This window comes from Lipotes vexillifer, unplaced genomic scaffold (assembly GCF_000442215.2).
Source record: "Lipotes vexillifer unplaced genomic scaffold, Lipotes_vexillifer_v1.1 scaffold437, whole genome shotgun sequence".
Taxonomy (NCBI): domain Eukaryota; kingdom Metazoa; phylum Chordata; class Mammalia; order Artiodactyla; family Lipotidae; genus Lipotes; species Lipotes vexillifer.
In genome coordinates, this window is record NW_006785990.1 from 1,471,638 (window position 1) to 1,490,862 (window position 19,225).

The 19,225-nt window shown below is 37.6% G+C and overlaps 1 pseudogene; it reads right to left on the bottom strand.

Moving 5' to 3' along the window:
* Window positions 1–15,870: 15,870 nt before the first annotated feature.
* The window catches only part of LOC103071946 (40S ribosomal protein S30 pseudogene), a 7,666-nt pseudogene continuing 4,311 nt past the window's right edge, over window positions 15,871–19,225 (bottom strand).

Genomic DNA, 19,225 nt, shown 5'->3' on the forward strand with positions numbered 1-19,225 from the left:
AACAACAACAAGCAAATACAAAGTATCAGAATAAAGTGATTAGAATCACTGAACGTGGAAATTTTTCCCCTTCAGATTAAATTCTTAGGTGTGTTTTGAGGAAAGTGGTTTAAAAGCTTAGTTTTATTGCCCTTGTTTATCTCTTTCTTGATAACTATAGCCTTCAGAAAAATAAATGTTTAACTTTGCTTCTTCCCAGTTTTGTTCACCTGAATTCAAGAAGGTAGAAAGGCTATGGAAAGAGTGAGGAAATTTTAATTGAGAGTCTCCTATGTGTAGATGTTTTACGAAGTATCTCTAAAAGAACCCCTAAAAGTAGATTTTTTCGTTTTTAAAATCATTGTTTTTAAATTATTTACAAGTTGTAAAAAAAAATTCAAACTGTATAGATAGATTTTTTAAAAGAGTGGAATCATCCAAACACTGTCCTGACCCCCACCTTCCCATTTAGTAAGTAGTTGGAGTGTTTCTTTTCATTCTGAAGTAGGTATTATAATTCCTGATTTATCTGGAGGGTGAACTGAGGCTCACAGAGACCAAGCAAATTGTTGATGATCACCTAGATGGTAAATAGCACGCTAAGCTTCACACCGTGTATCTGACTCCAAGTTATGCTATTTCTGTTATTCCAAGAAGTATTTTAAGTGTTTGTTGCATTTAGTTTAAAATTATTTACTGTGATGTAAAGTCTAGCAAGTTTCAGCTTTACACTGATGATTGCTATATAAAATATACAGATATTTTGCAAATTAAAGTTTATTGATAATAATTTTCAGTTCAAAAGGAGACTAGATTGGGGTTGACATGTATACACTAATATGTATAAAATAGACAACTATTAAGAACCTGCTGTATAAAAAATAAATAAAAATTAAAAAACAAAACAAAACAAAAAACAAAAGGGGGCTAGAATTTAAGTTGAAGGGAATTTTGGTCATTTGATAGCATTCAACAAAGACAACTGGTTTTCTGCCTTTAAGGTTTATGAGTTTTCCTTAGCTGTTTCAAAATTCCAGGTCTTTTCCCTTTGATTCATAGCATGCGTTTGTGCTTTCAAGTGCTTTAAAAAATATTTTAGAATTATTTTAGGATTTAGAAAGACAGCATATAAATACAGGAACAACATAGTTGTTTTAAAAATAATTTAATTTGGAAAGGTAATACATACTTTCTGCTTTGTCTCTAGATTTGTCTGTTCTGGACATTTTGTTTAACTGGAATCATGCAATCAATATATGGTTCTATATGGGAACATATGTATATGTATAACTGATTCACTTTGTTATAAAGCAGAAACTAACACACCATTGTAAAGCAATTATACTCCAATAAAGATGTTTAAAAAAATAAAAAATAAATAAATAAAAATATGGTTCTTTGTGACTGGCTTCTTTCACTTAGCGTATGTTTTAAAGATTCATCCGCGTTGTAGCATGTATCAATATTTCTTTTCTTTTAATGGCTAAATAGTGTTCATTGTATGGCTATAGCCCTCTTTTTTTAACCTATTCATCTTTGATGGACATTTGGTTATTTCCACTTTTGCGGTATTGTGAATAATGCTATTATGAGCGTTCTTGTGCAAGTTTTTGTTGAGATGGATGTTTTCAATTCTGTTGGGTATGCACTTTGGAGGGGAATTGCTGGGTCTGTGTTTAATCTTTTGAGGAGATGCCCAGCTGTTTTCCACATAAGCTAGACCATTTTAATTCCTATAGGCAGAGGATTCTAATTTCTTTGTATTCTCCCCAACACTTCTTTTTTTGCAGATTTTTATTTGAGTATAGTTGCTTTTCAATGTGTTAGTTTCTGCTGTACAGCAGAGTGAATCAGTCATACATACATATATATATATATATTCCCTCTTTTTTAGATTTCCTTCCCATTTAGGTCACCACACAGCATTGAGTGGAGTTCCCTGTGCTATACAGTAGGTTCTCATTAGTTATCTATTTTTCACATAGTAGTGTATATATGTCAGTCCCAATCTCCGAGTTCATCCTAGCCCCCCAACACTCATTATTATCTGGTGTGAAGGGGTGACTCATTTTGGCTTTGATTTGCATTTCCTTGATGGCTAATGATGTTGAGCATCTTTTTATGTATTTATTGATGATTTGTGTATATTTTTTAAAAGAAATGTATATTCATATCCTTCTTCCACTTTTAAATTGGATTGTCTTTATTGTTGACTTGTAAGAGTTCTTTATATATTTTAGATATAAATCTTGTATCAAATATTTGATCTGCAAGTGTTTACTTCCATTCTGTGGCTTGTCTTTTCAGTTTGTTGATGATGTCCTTTGAAGCACATAAGTTTTGAATTTTGATGAAGTCCAACTTATAAATGTTTTCTTTTGTGGCTTGTGCTTTTGGTGTCATGTCTAAGAAACGATTGTCCAGTTGAAGGTCGTGAAGATTTACACCTGTGTTTTCTTCTAAGAGCTTTGTAGTTTTAACATTTCAAGTTGATTTTTTTGTGCATGGAGTAAGGTTATGTTCATGTCTTTAATCCATTTTGAGTTGATTTTTTTGTATGGTGTAAGATAAGAGTGCAATTTCATTCTTTTGCATGTGGATAACCAGTTGTCCCAGCACTATTTGTTCAACAAAACACTATTTCTTCCCCACTGAAGTGTCTTCACACTCTCTTGAAATCAATTGACCTAGATGTGAGGGTTTATTTCTGCATTCTTTAGTTCTTTTCCGCTCACCCATATGTCTGTCCTTATGCTAGTACCACAGGGTCTTGGTTAGTGCAGCTTTGTAATAAGTTTTGAAATCAGGAAGTGTGAGTCCTCCAACTTTGTTCTTTTTCAAGATTGTTTGGTTCTTCTGAGTCCCTTGAATTTTCATATGAATTTTAGGATTAGGTGGTCTATTTCTGCAAAGAAGCCAGCTGGAATTTTAGTTTTATGTTGAGTCTATAGATCAACCTGCGGAGTGGTGCCATTTTAACAATATTACATCTTCTGATTCATGAACATGAGATGTCTTTTCATGTATTTGGGTCTTTTAAAATTTCTCTCAGCCATGTTTTGTCTTTTCAAAATATAAGTTTTGCACTTCTTTTGTTAAATTTATTTCTAAGTATTCTTTTTGATGCTATTATAACTGGAATTGTTTCCTTAACTCCATTTTCAGATTATTCATTGCAGGTATACAGAAATACAGTTGATTATTGTATATTGATCTTTTATGCTTCGACCTTACTGAACTCATTTATTCGTTCTGATAATTATTGTAGTGGATTCATTAAGATTTTCTCTATACAAGATCATGTCATCTGCAAGTAGAGGTAGTTTTACTTCTTTCTTTCCAATCTGGATGTGGTTTATTTTATTGCCTAATTGCTCCTTACTCTTTTTTACTGTTGTATAGTTCTTCATTGTATGGATGTGCCATGATTATTTTTGCTATTCTATCATTGATGGACGTGTAGGTTGTTTCCAATATCTTGAAGTTACAGTGGTGCTGCAGTGAATAACCTATTACATAGAATATCAGTTTTCAAACTCTTTCATCTCATGACTACTTTACCTTAAGAGTGAGTAGTGAATTTGAACTTAGAAAGAATTTAATAGACATCAGAATTTTGTTTAGTTCATATTTGACATAAATTTTCCTATCTGGATATTAAAAATGATATAATAAAACCAAATGATATAACAAATCGAATATTTAATTTTTTAAAGGGCTTTTAAAACAAGGAACTAAAAATCTTGATTTTTTATTTAAATCAGGTCCCTATGTTATTAATTTTTATTTATTTATTTATTTATATGGCTGCTTTGGGTCTTTGTTGCTGCGCGCAGGCTTTCTTTAGTTGCACAAGTGGGGGCTACTCTTCGTTGCGGTGCGCGGGCTTCTCACTGCGGTGGCTTCTCTTGTTGCAGAGCACGGGCTCTCAGCACATGAGCTTCAGTAGTTGTGGCTCGCGGGCTCAGTAGTTGTGGCTCGCAGGCTCTAGAGTGCAGTCTCAGTAGCTGTGGCGCACGGACTTAGCTGCTCCACGGCACGTCAGATCTTCCCAGACCAGGGCTCAAACCCGTGTCTCCTGCGTTAGCAGGCAGATTCTTAACCACTGTGCCACCAGGGAAGTCCCCCCCACGTTACTAATTTTAATAGGTTTTAGTTCTCAAGTGCTTGTCAGTACCTCATTAATCAGCCAGATGAGTGTGGGGGAGAGAAGAGTACCCCATAAAGAGGGAAGACCATTTGCAAAGTCCTGAAGGTAAATGACAGCATGGTTTGAAAATACAGGGTAGTGTATATTTTGGTTAAAAGCAATTTGATCATCATAACAGTTTGGCTTAAACAGCTGTTATGAATATCTCCAGTTCTGTTTTTTATTCAAGTATTGATAATTTGGGTGCATCATGGATTGTTTTTCAAGTCTTTGTGCCATAGTTTTCAGGATAATTTTTTCTAATATTTGCTTTTGTGCTTCTGATTGATATTCAGAAAAGTTTGTAATTTTGGATTTTTTCCCCCTTTAGTATGTTTTTGTAATAAGCAGAAAAACAGTAAAAGAAACTATATCCAAGAAAAGGATCTGAAATTTTCAGGGTTTGTAGTCTTTTTCCTCTTAAAAATTTTTTTGTTTTCTTAATAAAATGTCAGGTATATCTGCTTGGCTAGTTTGGCTAAGTTTTCATTTTGCTGTGTTGCTGAATAATATTCAACAAAGGTTTTATCAACTCTTGCTTAAGGGTTCTTTCCCTGTTATGAGTAAACATGAAAAATCATAGTAGGTTCTTTATCCCTTTAAGAATAACACGCAAGAAACAAGTGAGGTCTCTTAAAAATTAACTGGTCTAAGGTAGGATTTTGAACTCACGTTTATGTAATTCATTATGTCTCTGTCTCTCTCTTTTTTTAAATTGATGTTAAGTTTTTTGCTTTCCTTACAGGTAAAAAGGATAGTATATTGAGTTATTCATTATTCAAGATGCCTCACCATTCAGCTCCACTTATTGATCTATGTGGATGACCCTCTATAACAGCAAATCTTTATTCTATCTCTAGCATTTTCTCTCTGGAAATTTTAGATCAGTTGTGATTTCAATATGGAATTAGGGAAAAGAAAGAAAGAAATTATAAGCTAAAAATTGCAACACATTTCTGATGCTGTTAAAAGCAAACATAACTGAAAAATATACTGAAGAAGCAAAAAGTACCTTCCCATTGGCCATCATGGAGAGTTGCAGAAGAAACAGACTTTACTGTGAAGCATAGATGTGTGGATAATTATACTGAGTTTGCTCCTTAGCGAAAGGCAGAAAAGAAAAACATGTGAATGAAGCAGGTGGGATTAAGGTAGAGACACTGGTAATGTAAGCAGATAAGGGGTCCCTGGAGAAAGAGAACCAGGAGTGTTTTTCTTAACATAAGAGAAGCCATTTTGTGATCTAAGCCTGGCCACAATGCTTGCCCTTGAACAAGTCTCAGTAATTTTTTTTTTTTTTTTTTTTAAGTCTCAGTAATTTTGATCTTAAGGGAACTGAGGGAATGCAGGAACAGAGAAAAGGCAAACAATAGTGCAGTGATAAAGCAGAGTCCTAGTTCCTCCTCAGGGGATATACATAATAATATATCTTTGAGTTCTGCAGGAACTGAAGTCACATCCAGGTGGAGGATGGAATGATGTTGACCCTCCTGACTTCGAAACACTAAAGCTTGGACTCTGTTGACCTTTCCCTCAATTTGCCCCAATTTGTTTTTGTTTTGTGTTTCTTTGGCCATGCGTTATGCCAAATTCTTCTCTGCTCAAGTGCCTACATGAATATGCAGGTACCCTTACCTTAAAACTTCCCCACTTTTGCTGTTCTGGGAGACACTGCTTTGGGAAAGATCCCAGGTGTTCTCCTTACTTGCTGCAAGTAGTAATAAATCCTTCCTTCTCCCGATCTTTGGCTTGGTTGTGTGTATTGGCTGGATACCCACCCAGAGGCCAACCCAGTTTTCAAGTAACAGTAATGGCTGGAGTTGGCTAAGTAGCAACAATTTAACTTCCTGATCTGGATAGCATGCAATGAACAGATATTCATTAGCTTTGTTAGTTAGGATGCTTTGGCCCTCAAGTAACAATATCCAAATAAAGATGACTTAAACTAAAGCCGTAAATGATAGTAACTGTTATCCAACAAGAAGTCCAGAGGCAAGGACATTCATTGTTGATACAGGGTTTAGTGATCCATTGCTTCAGGGACCTAGGGCTTTTCTCTGTGTTATTTTTAGCAACTTGGTGATATCTCTCCTCATGGTTGCAAGATTGCTACAGTGATTCCAGGGGTCACATGCAGACACAACCAAGTATTATGTAGAAGAACAGCAGTTTCCTCCCATACATATCTCTTTATTGGTGAAGAAAACCTTTTCCAAAGGCCTGCCAGCCAGCTCAGCTCTCTTAGGCCCCAGTAGCTAGGATTGGTTATTTGCCCATGCTCTTGCTGTAAGGGAGGCTAGAAAGAGGACTTTCTAGCACTTTTAGCTTCTGAAGTATAGGCAGGCACTAACGGCAGGGGAGAAAGTTGTGGAAGGCATAACTGTTCAGTTGGCAGCCAACAGTGTTTACCGTATTTGCCATCAAAGATAACATCCTCTCCATGCTATCTTATTGTGATAATACATTTTTTAGAATACAAGTTCAGTTTAAGAGGGGTGAAGCATTCTTAACCATGACACTGGGAATTGTGATGGTTATGGTTTCATGTTCTTTACATTGAGAAATCTGCAGATTCTAGTTCCCTTTGAAGCTATCGTCATTATGTTCCATGTTCTCTACACTGAGAAATTTGCAGAGTCTAGTCCCCTTTGAGACCTTATATAATGATGATAGTTTTAAGATTATGCCTCCTGTTTTTGAACAGCTTTTTACCATTGACAGCTTGTGAGGCAGTAACTCCATGCTGTGGTGTTTGCTCTGTTGCCACACAAGAGGACAGGACAGAAACCCATCCTCAACTTCTGGGAAAAAAAATCTGGCCTTTATAATGAAATAGCAAGTGCTCAAATGATTTCAACAGATTTTCAGATGGAGCTGCCATCAGTAACTTATTGTCATTGGTGTAACATATAGGCAAATGGCTTAAATTAAGATGACTAATCTAGCATTTATGTTGAAATTAGAAGTTGTTCTGATCTTTGTCCTAAGGTTGGAAATGACAGCCTCATCATAGTCGCTGTTACAGTAACATACTGTCAGAAACACAGCTTGAGATAAGACTGTTTTGAAGATATATGGGTTAGCTATGTAAAGATGCCCTTTACATAGTTTTGTCCTCCACAGTGTCTTCATCAACTGTAGAATCTTTATGATTGCATTCTTGTAGGGCCATCTAAAACCAAAGAAACACAAAGGGATTACATCTTAGATTCTAGAAGTTGATATCTGTCAGCCATACACACTGAAAATTCCAGTCAGCTGTTTAAAAAAAAAGAAAAAAAGAATGAAGTATTGGTGAAAAGGTGTTAATACAGAAAGAACAAATATCTGGACTTCAAGAACATGGGGTATTTCTGATGAAAGGTTCAAATTAAAGCAAATATTTATCCTTCATGTGTTTTTTCTAGGTCAGGTATAAAATGAAATTATTTTGAATAATAATTATCTGGTATTTTTTATGTCTACTTTAATGAATTATAGACTTTGACTATCTTCTGTAATTTCATATTCTTTTCTGCCTTTTTAAAAAATACAATACAAACACCAGAAAAGTGAACCCAACCACATTCAGCAAACAATCACAATTGGCTTTAAATTAATTAGAAAAAGTTTAAGTGGAAAAACTGAAAAAACCAAGCCCTGAGAAGTTCCAATTCCTTGCCTCTTATGGTTTTCATTTATTTTAACATTTACTTAGGGAAAAATGAAAAAGTGTACAAATGAGAATAACAGAAAGACTACCCCTAAGTCCATGATACCTTTTTAACTACAGGTGTTCTTCACTGACCCAGCTCTTGGTGTCTGAACTCAGAAACAGGCTAGACAGGATAGCAAGGGTTGCTTAGATTTTATTCCTAACCTATTTCTATAGATTCATGTTGTTTCTAATCTAAATCACAATTTTTTCATATTGGTTCTCAATATGGAACATTTACGTTTTTCTAATTTTTCTCTATAGTTATCAGTGAAAGCAGAAATAACGGGCAAAAAATCAATTACAGGAAATTCCCTGGCAGTCCAGTGGTTAGGACTCAGCACTTCCATTGCAGGCGGCCTGGGTTCAATCCCTGGTTGGGGAACTAAGATCCTGCAAGCTGCACAGTGCAGACCAAAAAAAAAAAAAAAAAAAATCAATTAGAATTTTAAAAAGTAGGATAACACCTGAAAAATTTGAAATATGAAAGAATAATGCTTAAAAATATATATCTAGGATCATAAAAGCACTCCATGATATAATTAAGGTAGAATACAGGTATCCCCCACTTTTGGAAAGTTCACCTTACTCCACTTCACTTTTATGAAAGACCTACATTAGTATCGGTTTTCAGTACCTAAAAGAAATCTGAAGAGGACTTAAACTTTTTGAAAAAAGGTGAAAAGCAAAAATAGCGCTCGGCGTTTGTCTTGAAGGGAGCCAAGCTGTTATAGAGATGGTGCACCACCAAGCTCCTTCTCAGGAACCACACTCAGCATGTCAGCGTCAGACAGCCATAGCTTTGAACTGTTCCTGTGTGCATCTATGCTTTATCTCAGTTTATTTTGCGCATCCATTAGCTAGATGTCTCCTAAGGTAATTGCTTCTTCACTTCACACCGTTTCAGCTTATGAAAGGTTTCAGAGGAATGCTCTCCTTTCGCATAGTGGGGGAGAACTGTCATTGGAAAAACAGAACCAAAAACAATGACTAGGTATTTTCCACTTTTGAAAATTGATTTTTTATTTATAATAATTTCTCTTGAAATAATTTTTCTTTAGAAATAATTTTAGATTTACAGAAGAGTTGTAAAGGTACTAGAGTTCCCTTTGACCGTCTTTCCCTACTATCAACATCTTATATAGCCACGACGCATTTATCAAAACTAAGAAATTAATGTCGGTACAGGTATATTTATTTTTGATTGTCATTTCAGCCAAATTATCATGTTGACCAACATGCTTTTTGCCAAATTACCTATAGCTGCACTATGGATCTTAATCAAGATCACTGCTATGTCCTCATAGCAGGACGTGCTTTCAGGTGGTCATGTGACCTTAATCCCTTGTTCCTCAGGCTACAGATGATTGATTGCCTTTCAGGAAGGTGCCTTTGGGCAGCAGGTGCCTTTTGGCCTGCCATGTCCAGTCTAAATGCTGGCCCAGAAACCTATGACATGACTTGGTCAGAAAGATGACTTTCCAGTTTTAATTTCATTTCTCATCTATGTGTATCTTTATAATATCCTTGTCCCCCCTTCTAAATGTGGTCCAAGTGTTTTCTTTTTTTAAACAAAAGAAAATCCTGGTCAAAATGGTATGAATTAGGTAGCGCTGTCATAGTTCAGTATCGCTGGAGTGTGAGTATATGTGTTGTGGGGGGAGGGGGAGAAGCAGGAGAAGAAATGGGAAGAGATCAGGTGGGACAGCTCACCAGATGGTGTGTCTCTTCAGAGGACCATTTCATTGGCTTTACTGATATCCTCTGTTGTATGTTCATTCTTTGTGATTTTTGATTCTAGAGATGGGGATCTTTCATAGTTCTATGACATTCTCAACTGTTACCTCTTCAAATACTGTCTCTACTCAGTTCTATCATCTCTCACTTTATCTTCTATGTATCTTACCTATTCTTTTTATGCAACTTTTAATTTTTTTATGTTTTATTCTATAGGTGCCTGGGGTCAGGCAAAGTGCCACCTTAATCCAAGGTTTGTAATTCCCGGGACCATGAGACAGTGCAGACCTTGGTTATAGGACTTCAGGGACTGGTTTACTTTCAGATGACTGTTAGTGTGAGGGTGTTGCCCTTTAGGGTTACAGATGATTGCGGGGGTACTCTCTTACTAGACTCATCATTTTATGTGGGTCCTGTGCTTTGAATTGTGTTCCTCATACCCTATGACATCATCAAACAAAAATTTATATTTTCCCTTATGATCAAATGCCCTCAGATCAAAAGCAGCTCCATTGCTAACTTACTCTAGGTTCCTGGTTTTCTCTTACAGTTTTAACTAGGTAATTCCTTACTATCTTGTTATGGCTTAGTGACTTTTAAGGATTTGTTTTTTATATTTCACCTAGTGTTTTTAGTTGTTTTCATAGGATGAGTTGGCTTGACTCTTGCTCATCACTTTGGAGAGCTGGAACTTATGTTGTTATTTACATATTTAAGTATGTCTAATATTGATCATTGTAAACACACACACACACAAGATCCTTTTGTATTCTACTTAAAGTTGCATTACAGTTATAGATTCATATGGGAGGAATTGATATCTTACATTATTGAAGCATAAAAGTATGAAGCACCTTCCATTATATTCAAACAGCCTCTACACAGTTTTTATAGGCTAACTTTTATTCCTGTGGACTTTATTTATTTATTTTAATTTTTTTTTTAAGATTTTTTTTTTTTTTTGATGTGGACCATTTTTAAAGTCTTTATTGAATTTGTAACAATATTGCTTCTGTTTTATGTTTTGGTTTTTTGGCCCTGAGGAATGTGGGATCTTAGCTCCCTGACCAGGGGATGAACCCATACCCCCTGCATAGGAAGGCATAGTCTTAACCACTGGACCACCAGGGAAGTCCCTGTTTATTTTAATTTAAAAGAAACTTGTCTTGATTCTTTGTTGGATTTGTTTCTGTTTTGTGTTTCTGTTTTAAATGGCTTTAGCCTGGAGAAGGCACCCTATGAATTTACATAACTGTCTTTGTAAAACTCTGTAATTGCATTGTTCTTAAAATGGAAATAGGAACTTATTTATGGTCTTTTATTTGACTTTCATATCCAAATTAAAATGTGGTGGGTGTCTACTTTAAATCTTTTAACTCCTTAATACTCAGATTTATTAGAAGATTTTAAGGTTTATTTTCTCTCTCACATTTTACTTAATTATTCATTCATTCATATAGAACTGTTTATTAAGCACCTCTTATTGACCAGAGCCTGCAGTGAACAAGACAGACAAGGACAGAGCTTGGGAAGTTAGATTGCAAGGAGTGCTAGAGAGGAAGTAACAGGGTGCTGTGCTGCTTTAGATAGGGTGGCCAGAGAGCCCTTTTCAAGGAAGAAACATTTACATTGAAACTAAAGGCTGAGTTGGAGCAACCTATATAAAGAGCTGTGGGTACAAGTGAAGGAAACAGCATGTGGAGAAGCCATGAGAGAGGAAAGACCTCGACATATTTTAGGAATGGACAGAAACCAGTGTGATTTTGGAGAGGTAGATTATGTCGGCAAGGGCTTTACCTTTTCACTTTTTGTTCAGTGAGAAACCCAATTGCAAGTGTAACGGGCATAAATTTTGTAAACTACAAATTTCAATGTGCAAACATGTAGCTTTCATTATTTCTCTATAACTAAAACTTCCTTAACTCTGGAGCTTCTTATTTCTACTGGGTAATAGAAAACAATCTTGCCAGTTTAGGATAAAGTCAGTACCTTCTGGTCTAATTTATTAGTTAATTCCAGGTTTACTCAGACCCTTGGGTAAATAATCAGTCCTTTGGATAAATGTTCAGTTTTTTCACATCCCCTCCTTTTTTTTTCTGGGGTGGAAGGTATTCATAGAGAAGCCTTATAATATTTTCTGGCATCGAGGAAGTGGCCTCTCATCTTTGTGCCATCCTCTGCCCTTGGCCACTACCTTGTTGTGCCTTGTACTGGCTTAATCTTGAGTGGCCCTGTCTGCTCTGCTGCATCTGAGGCTGATGTCCCTGATGCTTCCATGGCCTCTGGTCAGCGGGTCTGTGTGTGCTGGGTCCTCCTTAAACCCAGGCTCTTTTGGGCCCACTGACCCAAGGCAAACTCCTAATGGTTTCCACATTTTGCTGGCATGCTTGGGACTCTGAGGTAGCTTTTCAGGAGTGTGGTCTGGGCATGTCATTGGTATTGCTCCCCTACTACATTGAGGTAGTGTTAGTTGCAAGCTTTTGCTAAAAGGCTTGCGGTTCCCTGGACCATAACTTGGGAAGGGGAAACATAATTATCTTCTATTCTGGGCCCTTCCCCACAAACATACTGGAGATCTTTCTCACCCTTCCTCACCCTGAGACTTAGCCCCAGATGAGACAGAAGGTAAGAATTTTGAACTTGTATCTAAGCTATTTCTATGTCCTCTAAATTGCTGGGGAAGAATTGCATTTACGTCACCACCTGCTACTTCCTCTGTGCTGTAGTTTACAGTATAAACTCAGCAGGCAGAGTTTTCATGCCTTGGGGTGTGATATTTAAAGCCATGGTTTTAGAATTTAAAAAGCTCTTTTTACTCGTAAGCCTTCATATACTGCCATTGAAATCCTTATCTTTCAAGAATTATGGTTTCAGTGGATTAAGGAGCTAACTGTAAGAGATGAAGCTGTAAAAGTCTTAGAAAAAATGTAGGTATAAATATTTATGATCTTACACTAGGCAGCAGTTCCTTAAATAGGACACCAAAAGCACAAATAGCCAAAGAAAAAATAGATACATTGGACTTCGTCAAAACTGAAAACTTTTGTGTATCAAAGGATATTATCAAGATAGTGAAATATCCAAGTACCAGTATCTTTTCATAGAGTAAAAGGGTCCAGAACTCCGGATAGGATTCCCAGCTAGAGAAGTAAATTTTGTCATCATCAGTGAGTAGATAATGTAAATACAGTCATCCTGGGGTGGACGTTAGAAGAGCCAAGAGAGGAGCCCTGGGGGAGTGTCAGAATCTAAGGGCTGAGTAGAGAAAGGAAGGAAGGATCTGAGAGGTTGAAATATGAGTATGAATTACCATAAAAGCTTCCCCAACTCGATTTTAAGTTTCTTGAGGACTAAGACCATCATGTTCATCATTTTATCCACAGTTCTTATCATAAAGTAGGTTTTCAGTAAATGTCATTAAATGAAGACAGAAGTTTTAAGAAAAGAGTGGTCAGCAGTGTCAAATGTAGAAAACAGGTCAGCTACTATAACGACAGAGCAGCAAGTAGCTGATGGATCATCTTCTATAGAACAGTTTCAGTGGAATCTCCATGGTAGAGATAAATGCCAGGTTGCTGAGAACTAGAGTGAATAGTTGTGAGAGAGTGGAAGCAGTAAGTGCAGGCATTCTTTTCAAAAAGCTTGTAGAGATACAGGATCATAGGTAGAGGGCATATTCTATCAAGATGAGAGAAAGTTCAGCATGTTTATGTGCTAAACAGAAAGAGTCAGAAGGAACGGAGAAGTTGATGATACAGGAAGAAGGAGGTATGTGAGACTGATTGAACATTGTCCTTAAGAGTAGAGGGAACAGAGTGAGGATACTAGGTTTCAGTAGGAATAGGAATATTGTTTCCATTGAAGTAGGAATAAAGAAAGGATGGTGCAGATGGAGAAAAGTGTTTGGGTGGTAGGTGAGGAATTTGGGGCATCAACACACTTGATGAATTTTTCAGTGAAGTGGGGGGATCACCTCATCAGCTGAGATTATAGAGGATGGTGATGGTGATTGTAGGGGAGAGTTTGAGGAGAAAGGGAGAATTTCATTGAGAGAAATGAGAGGGCTAACTGAATGGGATTACTTAAAGGAATTGTAATAATTTTTCATGGCTCTGGTATATATAGTTGTGTGATGATATTTTCCCCCCTCTCTCAGGCCTCACCAGCCTGAAGGGCTGAGCAGACAAGTTGAACAACTGGATTGATTTTGGATTGAGTTTTACAGGCCAGTGTGGCAGACAGAGTAAGGATGCAAGAAATGACAGTAGTTAGAGCATTTCAAGTTCTGGGCCATTGAGTCTAGGCTCAGTAGCGAACAAATGAAACCAGAAAGTAGCTGCTGGGATATAAGTGGTCAAGACTGGATACTGGATTTTAAGATTAAACAGGAGCAGTTGCTGGTTATGACTGAATGCAACATCTGGCTATGGAATGGGTTTCTGAAGTGGAGAGAAAGTGAAGGTTCCTGGAGTTGAGATAAGGGAACTGTAGAGCTAGAATTTTACAGGAGTCAGCTACACAGGAAGTGAGTTGCTCAGAATGGTGGCAGAGCAAGGGGTGGAAAGATTTTGAACCAGGTTCCAAAGCCTTTAGTGAACGTGGGAGAGTGACCAAGAGACCAGTGGATGACAAGGAGAGAGAGGTAGCAGCAGATGACTTAAACCTCAAAAGACGTACCTTTATCTGAGGGTAAAGAACTGTGATGGTGAACAAGGCATGACTTCCATGCTTCACGTTTGCTGAGTGGGAGAGAATAGCTCTCACCCAGATTAGTTTAGAGAGCAAGACTGCTGGCAACCAATTTAAATTGGTTGGGGTTTAGGGAATTTGTTTGCAGTGGAACAGTGTAAAGGGTTATCAGGAAGTATAGCTATTGGAGGGTGTGTGATGGTCGAAGAGGGAGACAGTACAGAGCAGAAATGAGATCAGAGTGCAGCAGGAAAGAGGGATTAATCGTAGGGGCTTACATTTTGGATGATTGTAAGAATATGGTGATTTTAGCTAATCTCAAAATTTTTATTAATTTTGTGGGAAAAATGCGTTGGTGCTGACAGACTGAGATTCTGGGTTATGCGCAAAGCTAGATGAGTTCATTGTTTTCAGGTCTACTTGGCAGTGTTTAGCAGTCTGTGACCTTTGCTCAGCATGTCATAAAGAACCCTAGCATGGGGCTGTTTTCTTTTTGGCAAGGCTTAGCCCTGGGAAAGAAGGAAGGCAGGGGTGGAGGCGATTGGTGCTCACTTGATTTTTTGGCCCTGACAAACTTGTCTCTAAGGGGTGGGCATATGGGTAGAGGTTACCCTGAGTCCATATTGGGGTGAGAAATCATTAGGTCTTCAGGCCTTTGCACAGCAGACGCCAGGTTAAGAGGGAGTGTAAAACTTTCTGAGTCACAAAAGGAGGGAATGGCAATATAAATAGTTCTTGATCTCTTTAAAGGCATGTAAATTTAGTAATATTGCAGCAATAGTTTAGCCATATTTAAGTTATAAAGTATAACCTGAAATACTACATGTTAAATGTGGTTTTTTTTGGCCAGGCCGTGCAGCTTTCAGGATCTTAGTTCCTGCACCAGGGGTTGAACCTAGGCCACAACAGTGAAAGTGCCAAGTCCTACGGATGGACCGCCAGGGAATTCGCTAAATGTCTATTTTTGGACATTTAGAAAATGTATCAATTGATAAAGTTACAAAATAATATTCTGAGAGTTTTACCTCTCCCAATATGCCTTAAAACCAAAGGTTACTCTACATTAATATTTGGCATATTTTAAATATGCTTTCAGACTTCCTCAGGTCACAAAATACTTAGAATCATGATGCATGGTGTTTTTGCAGAACACTAAGAAATACTGATGTGTGTGATTTCATTGTACAAACTAAGAACAATTTTGCTAGCAGGTAATATGACTTCGTTGTATGTTTAACCATTTCTGCCTCTCACAAAACGATAAATAACCTTTGAAAGAAATCACATTTCACACTTTTCCCGTCTTTGACCACTAGGCCAGTTTGCTTTGTTTTGTCATCTAGTAGAACTTTAGCTCAAAGGCAAGTGGTATCAAGTAAGAGTTAAGCAAAATTGACATACTCCATAAAGAAAACTTGGAAAATGTAGAGAAGTAGGAAGAAGGGTCACCTATGGCTCAAATCAACCATAGTTGACATTTGGGTGTTTGTTTATTTATTTATTTTTTGTTTCTTGTTTTTGGGGTTTTTTTTTTGGATTGGGCTAAGTGGCTTTATTAGAGAAAGCCAAGATTACAAAGGACTTAAGAGTTGGCATTGGGGCCCTTCTTCTTGCCAAAAGTGGGCACAACATTGACAAAGCACTGGTTGTACTGCATACGCTTCTTGGCCTGGCCCATTTTCTTTTTCTCTTGTTTGGCCACCTTGGGAATCTGACCTCTTACTTTCCTGGCACGGGTCAGGGAACCATGGACTTTACCTCCAAACATGCAGCTGGCTACTTCCAGAGTGCTCGGAGTGCTCACAGCCTCCACCCCACACTGGCCCAGGGTAGCCTCATCCTGCAGGAGCAGGACCTGATCTTCTGGCGTGAGGCCCTCCAACGAGGCTACATGAGCCTTGATCTGGGTGACTGTCACCTGGCCAGTCACCTGGAGAGTGTGTAGCTCCTGCGCACAAACAGCTGCGTGTTGGCGACTGAACCACTTTACCAGTGCCACTAACGTGAAGATGGAGTTGAGAAAGGAAGGAATGAGGATGTGCACGTCCTCTCCGCCTGCTGTGTGCCACGTCACTGGGTGTATTTTTATTTATTTATTATTATTATTTTTTAAAATTAATTTATTTTTGGCTGCGTTGGGTCTTCATTGTTGCCTTCGGGCTTTCTCTAGTTGTGGCAAGCGGGGGCTACTCTTCATTGCAGTGCGCGAGCTTCTCATCGCGGTGGCTTCTCTTGTTGCAGAGCACGGGCTCTAGGCACACGAACTTCAGTAGTTGTGGAACGAGGGCTCAGTGTTTGTGGCTCGCGGGCTCTAGAGCGCAGGCTCAGTAGTTGTGGCGCACGGGCTTAGTTGCTCCGCAGCATGTGGGATCTTCCCGGACTAGAATACACATTGGCAGGCGGATTCTTAACCATTGCACCACCAGGGAAGTCCTTGGTGTATTTTTAGATTTAGTTTTTGTCTTAAATTTTGATTACTTGGCTTGTTTTAGAAAATTATGCTTATACTACAAAAATAAACTAGTAACTTGCTTTTTCACATAGCATTATTCATAATCTTTCAAATATAATTTGTAATGACTGTGTAATGCAAGTAATGTACCACTCTTTGTTTAATCCTTCCACTAAAATTAGACTTATTTATTTATTTATTATTTAAAATTAGACTTATTTATTTATTTATTCCACTAAAATTAGACTTATTTATTTATTTATTTTATTTATTTATTAGACTTATTTATTTATTTATGGCATTATTCATAATCTTTCAAATATAATTTGTAATGACTGTGTAATGCAAGTAATGTACCACTCTTTGTTTAATCCTTCCACTAAAATTAGACTTATTTATTTATTTATGGCTGCACCACTTGGCTTGCGGGATCTTAGTTCCTGGACCAGAGATGGAACCTGGGCCCTCAGCAGTGAGAGCTCTGAGTCCTAACCACTGGACCACCAGGGAATTCCCTAGACTTCTTTAGTATTTCTAATTTTCCACAATATTAAACAATGATGCAATATGTGTATTTAAGGTTTTGTCTTGTATTCTTATTTATTTCCATAGTATAGATTCTTGGAAATTGATTTGTTTGATCAAAGGTTGTAAGCATTTCTGAAGATCCTGACACATACTGCTTAGAAAAAATTCCAAGTGGAAGGGTAGCATGATCAGCACTCTGGTAATGACTGTAAATTTGTCAAATGGGCACAATAAATACCAAACGGAAAACACACCATCATTTGAATATTGACTTCTATGCAACAGATACGAGACTTAAATAGATGTATCTTGATAACGGAAACCATTCATGTCCTTATTCAAATGATTGCGGGCTGGGTGATGATGAATAGGTTCCACATAGTATCTTGGATAATTGAATGACTACTGTGATGAGATGTGATCACTTGAAGCCACTGAGGGCTGTGAGAATGGAAAATAAAACAATGCTCTATTCTACTACATGTACAGGTTCCAGGCACTGAACCCATGTGCTGGAATCTGTAAGGAGCTATTACTGGCTTATTAAGGATAAAACTCAGGAATAGCCAAGTGGAAGAGGTGTGTAGGGCAAGGTATGGGGGAAGGGGCGTGGAGCTTCCCATGCCTTCTTCCACATGCCACCCTTCCTGCACCTCGATGTGTTCACCATCTGGGAAGCACTAAACTTGTATTTGTTTTAAACAGATTTAATTTTAGTGATGGAATTCTTTATTGTTTCTCATAGTGTTTTTTCTTTGTTTTGTTTTGATTTTAAAAGACATTAATCAGTCTTGAGGGATGGTCTGTGGAAAAGTGGGTTCTATCATATAAGTTTGGGAAACTGCATACTAGGTATATCCCTTGACTCCTTGGAGATTCATGATGAGCATCAACTTTTATCAGGTTGATAAAGGCTCAGGGAAATGATGTTACTACTATTAATTTAACATTTATCAAGCACTTATTAATTTAACGCTCTGTTCTAACAACCCCAGATTTTTTTTTAAACATCTTTATTGTAGTATAATTGCTTTACAAAGGTGTGTTAGTTTCTGCTTTATAACAAAGTGAATCAGCTATACATATACATATATCCCTATATCTCAACCCCAGATGTTTTAATCTTTCTAATTTTTACAACAAATCTGTCTTTGCAATTGTCTCCTTTTTTTTTTAACAGGTGGGAAACCTGAGACCCAGAGTAGTGAAATAACATGTTCCAAATCTCGTGGCTAGGCCAGGAGGTGGAAGAGCAGGGATTGAAACCCAGATAGTCTGACTCCAGCGGGCTCCAGGCACTATGTTGTACTGCTTGTAACCAGCGAAGAAACTGGTTTAGTGTTAAGTCCAGCATTTCTCAAACTTGATTGACTGTGGAAACTCATTATCTTTCAATATTTTATAGGGATTAGTCTTCCATGAAGTTAACTCTGAAAAATGCTGCTTCGAGCCAGCCTACGCTGATGATCTGCAGTCTTTCAAAAAGTGTTGCTTTAGAATAGAACTATTTTTTTTTAACTTTGTTCTCTTTTGATAATATTAAATGTATACTTATTTATTTGTTACTTTTTTTCTACTCAAAAGTCTAATATTTTGACTTGAAGGTATTTTATATTCTCTTTCACAGTCACTGTCATAGGAATTTTTAAAAGGGCAACATCACTCTTTAGTACTTTTGAGGTAAAACAGTTCATAATCCAAATCATTATTTTACTCTGCTTTCTCTGCTCTAATATTATCATAAAGTTTTAAAAATAAATTAAGAAACTGGGCTTCCCTGGTGGCGCAGTGGTTGAGAGTCCGCCTGCCGATGCAGGGGATACGGGTTCGTGCCCCGGTCCGGGAGGATCCCGCATGCCGCGGAGCGGCTGGGCCCGTGAGCCATGGCCACTGAGCCTGCGCGTCCGGAGCCTGTGCTCTGCAACGGGAGAGGCCACAACGGTGAGAGGCCCACGTA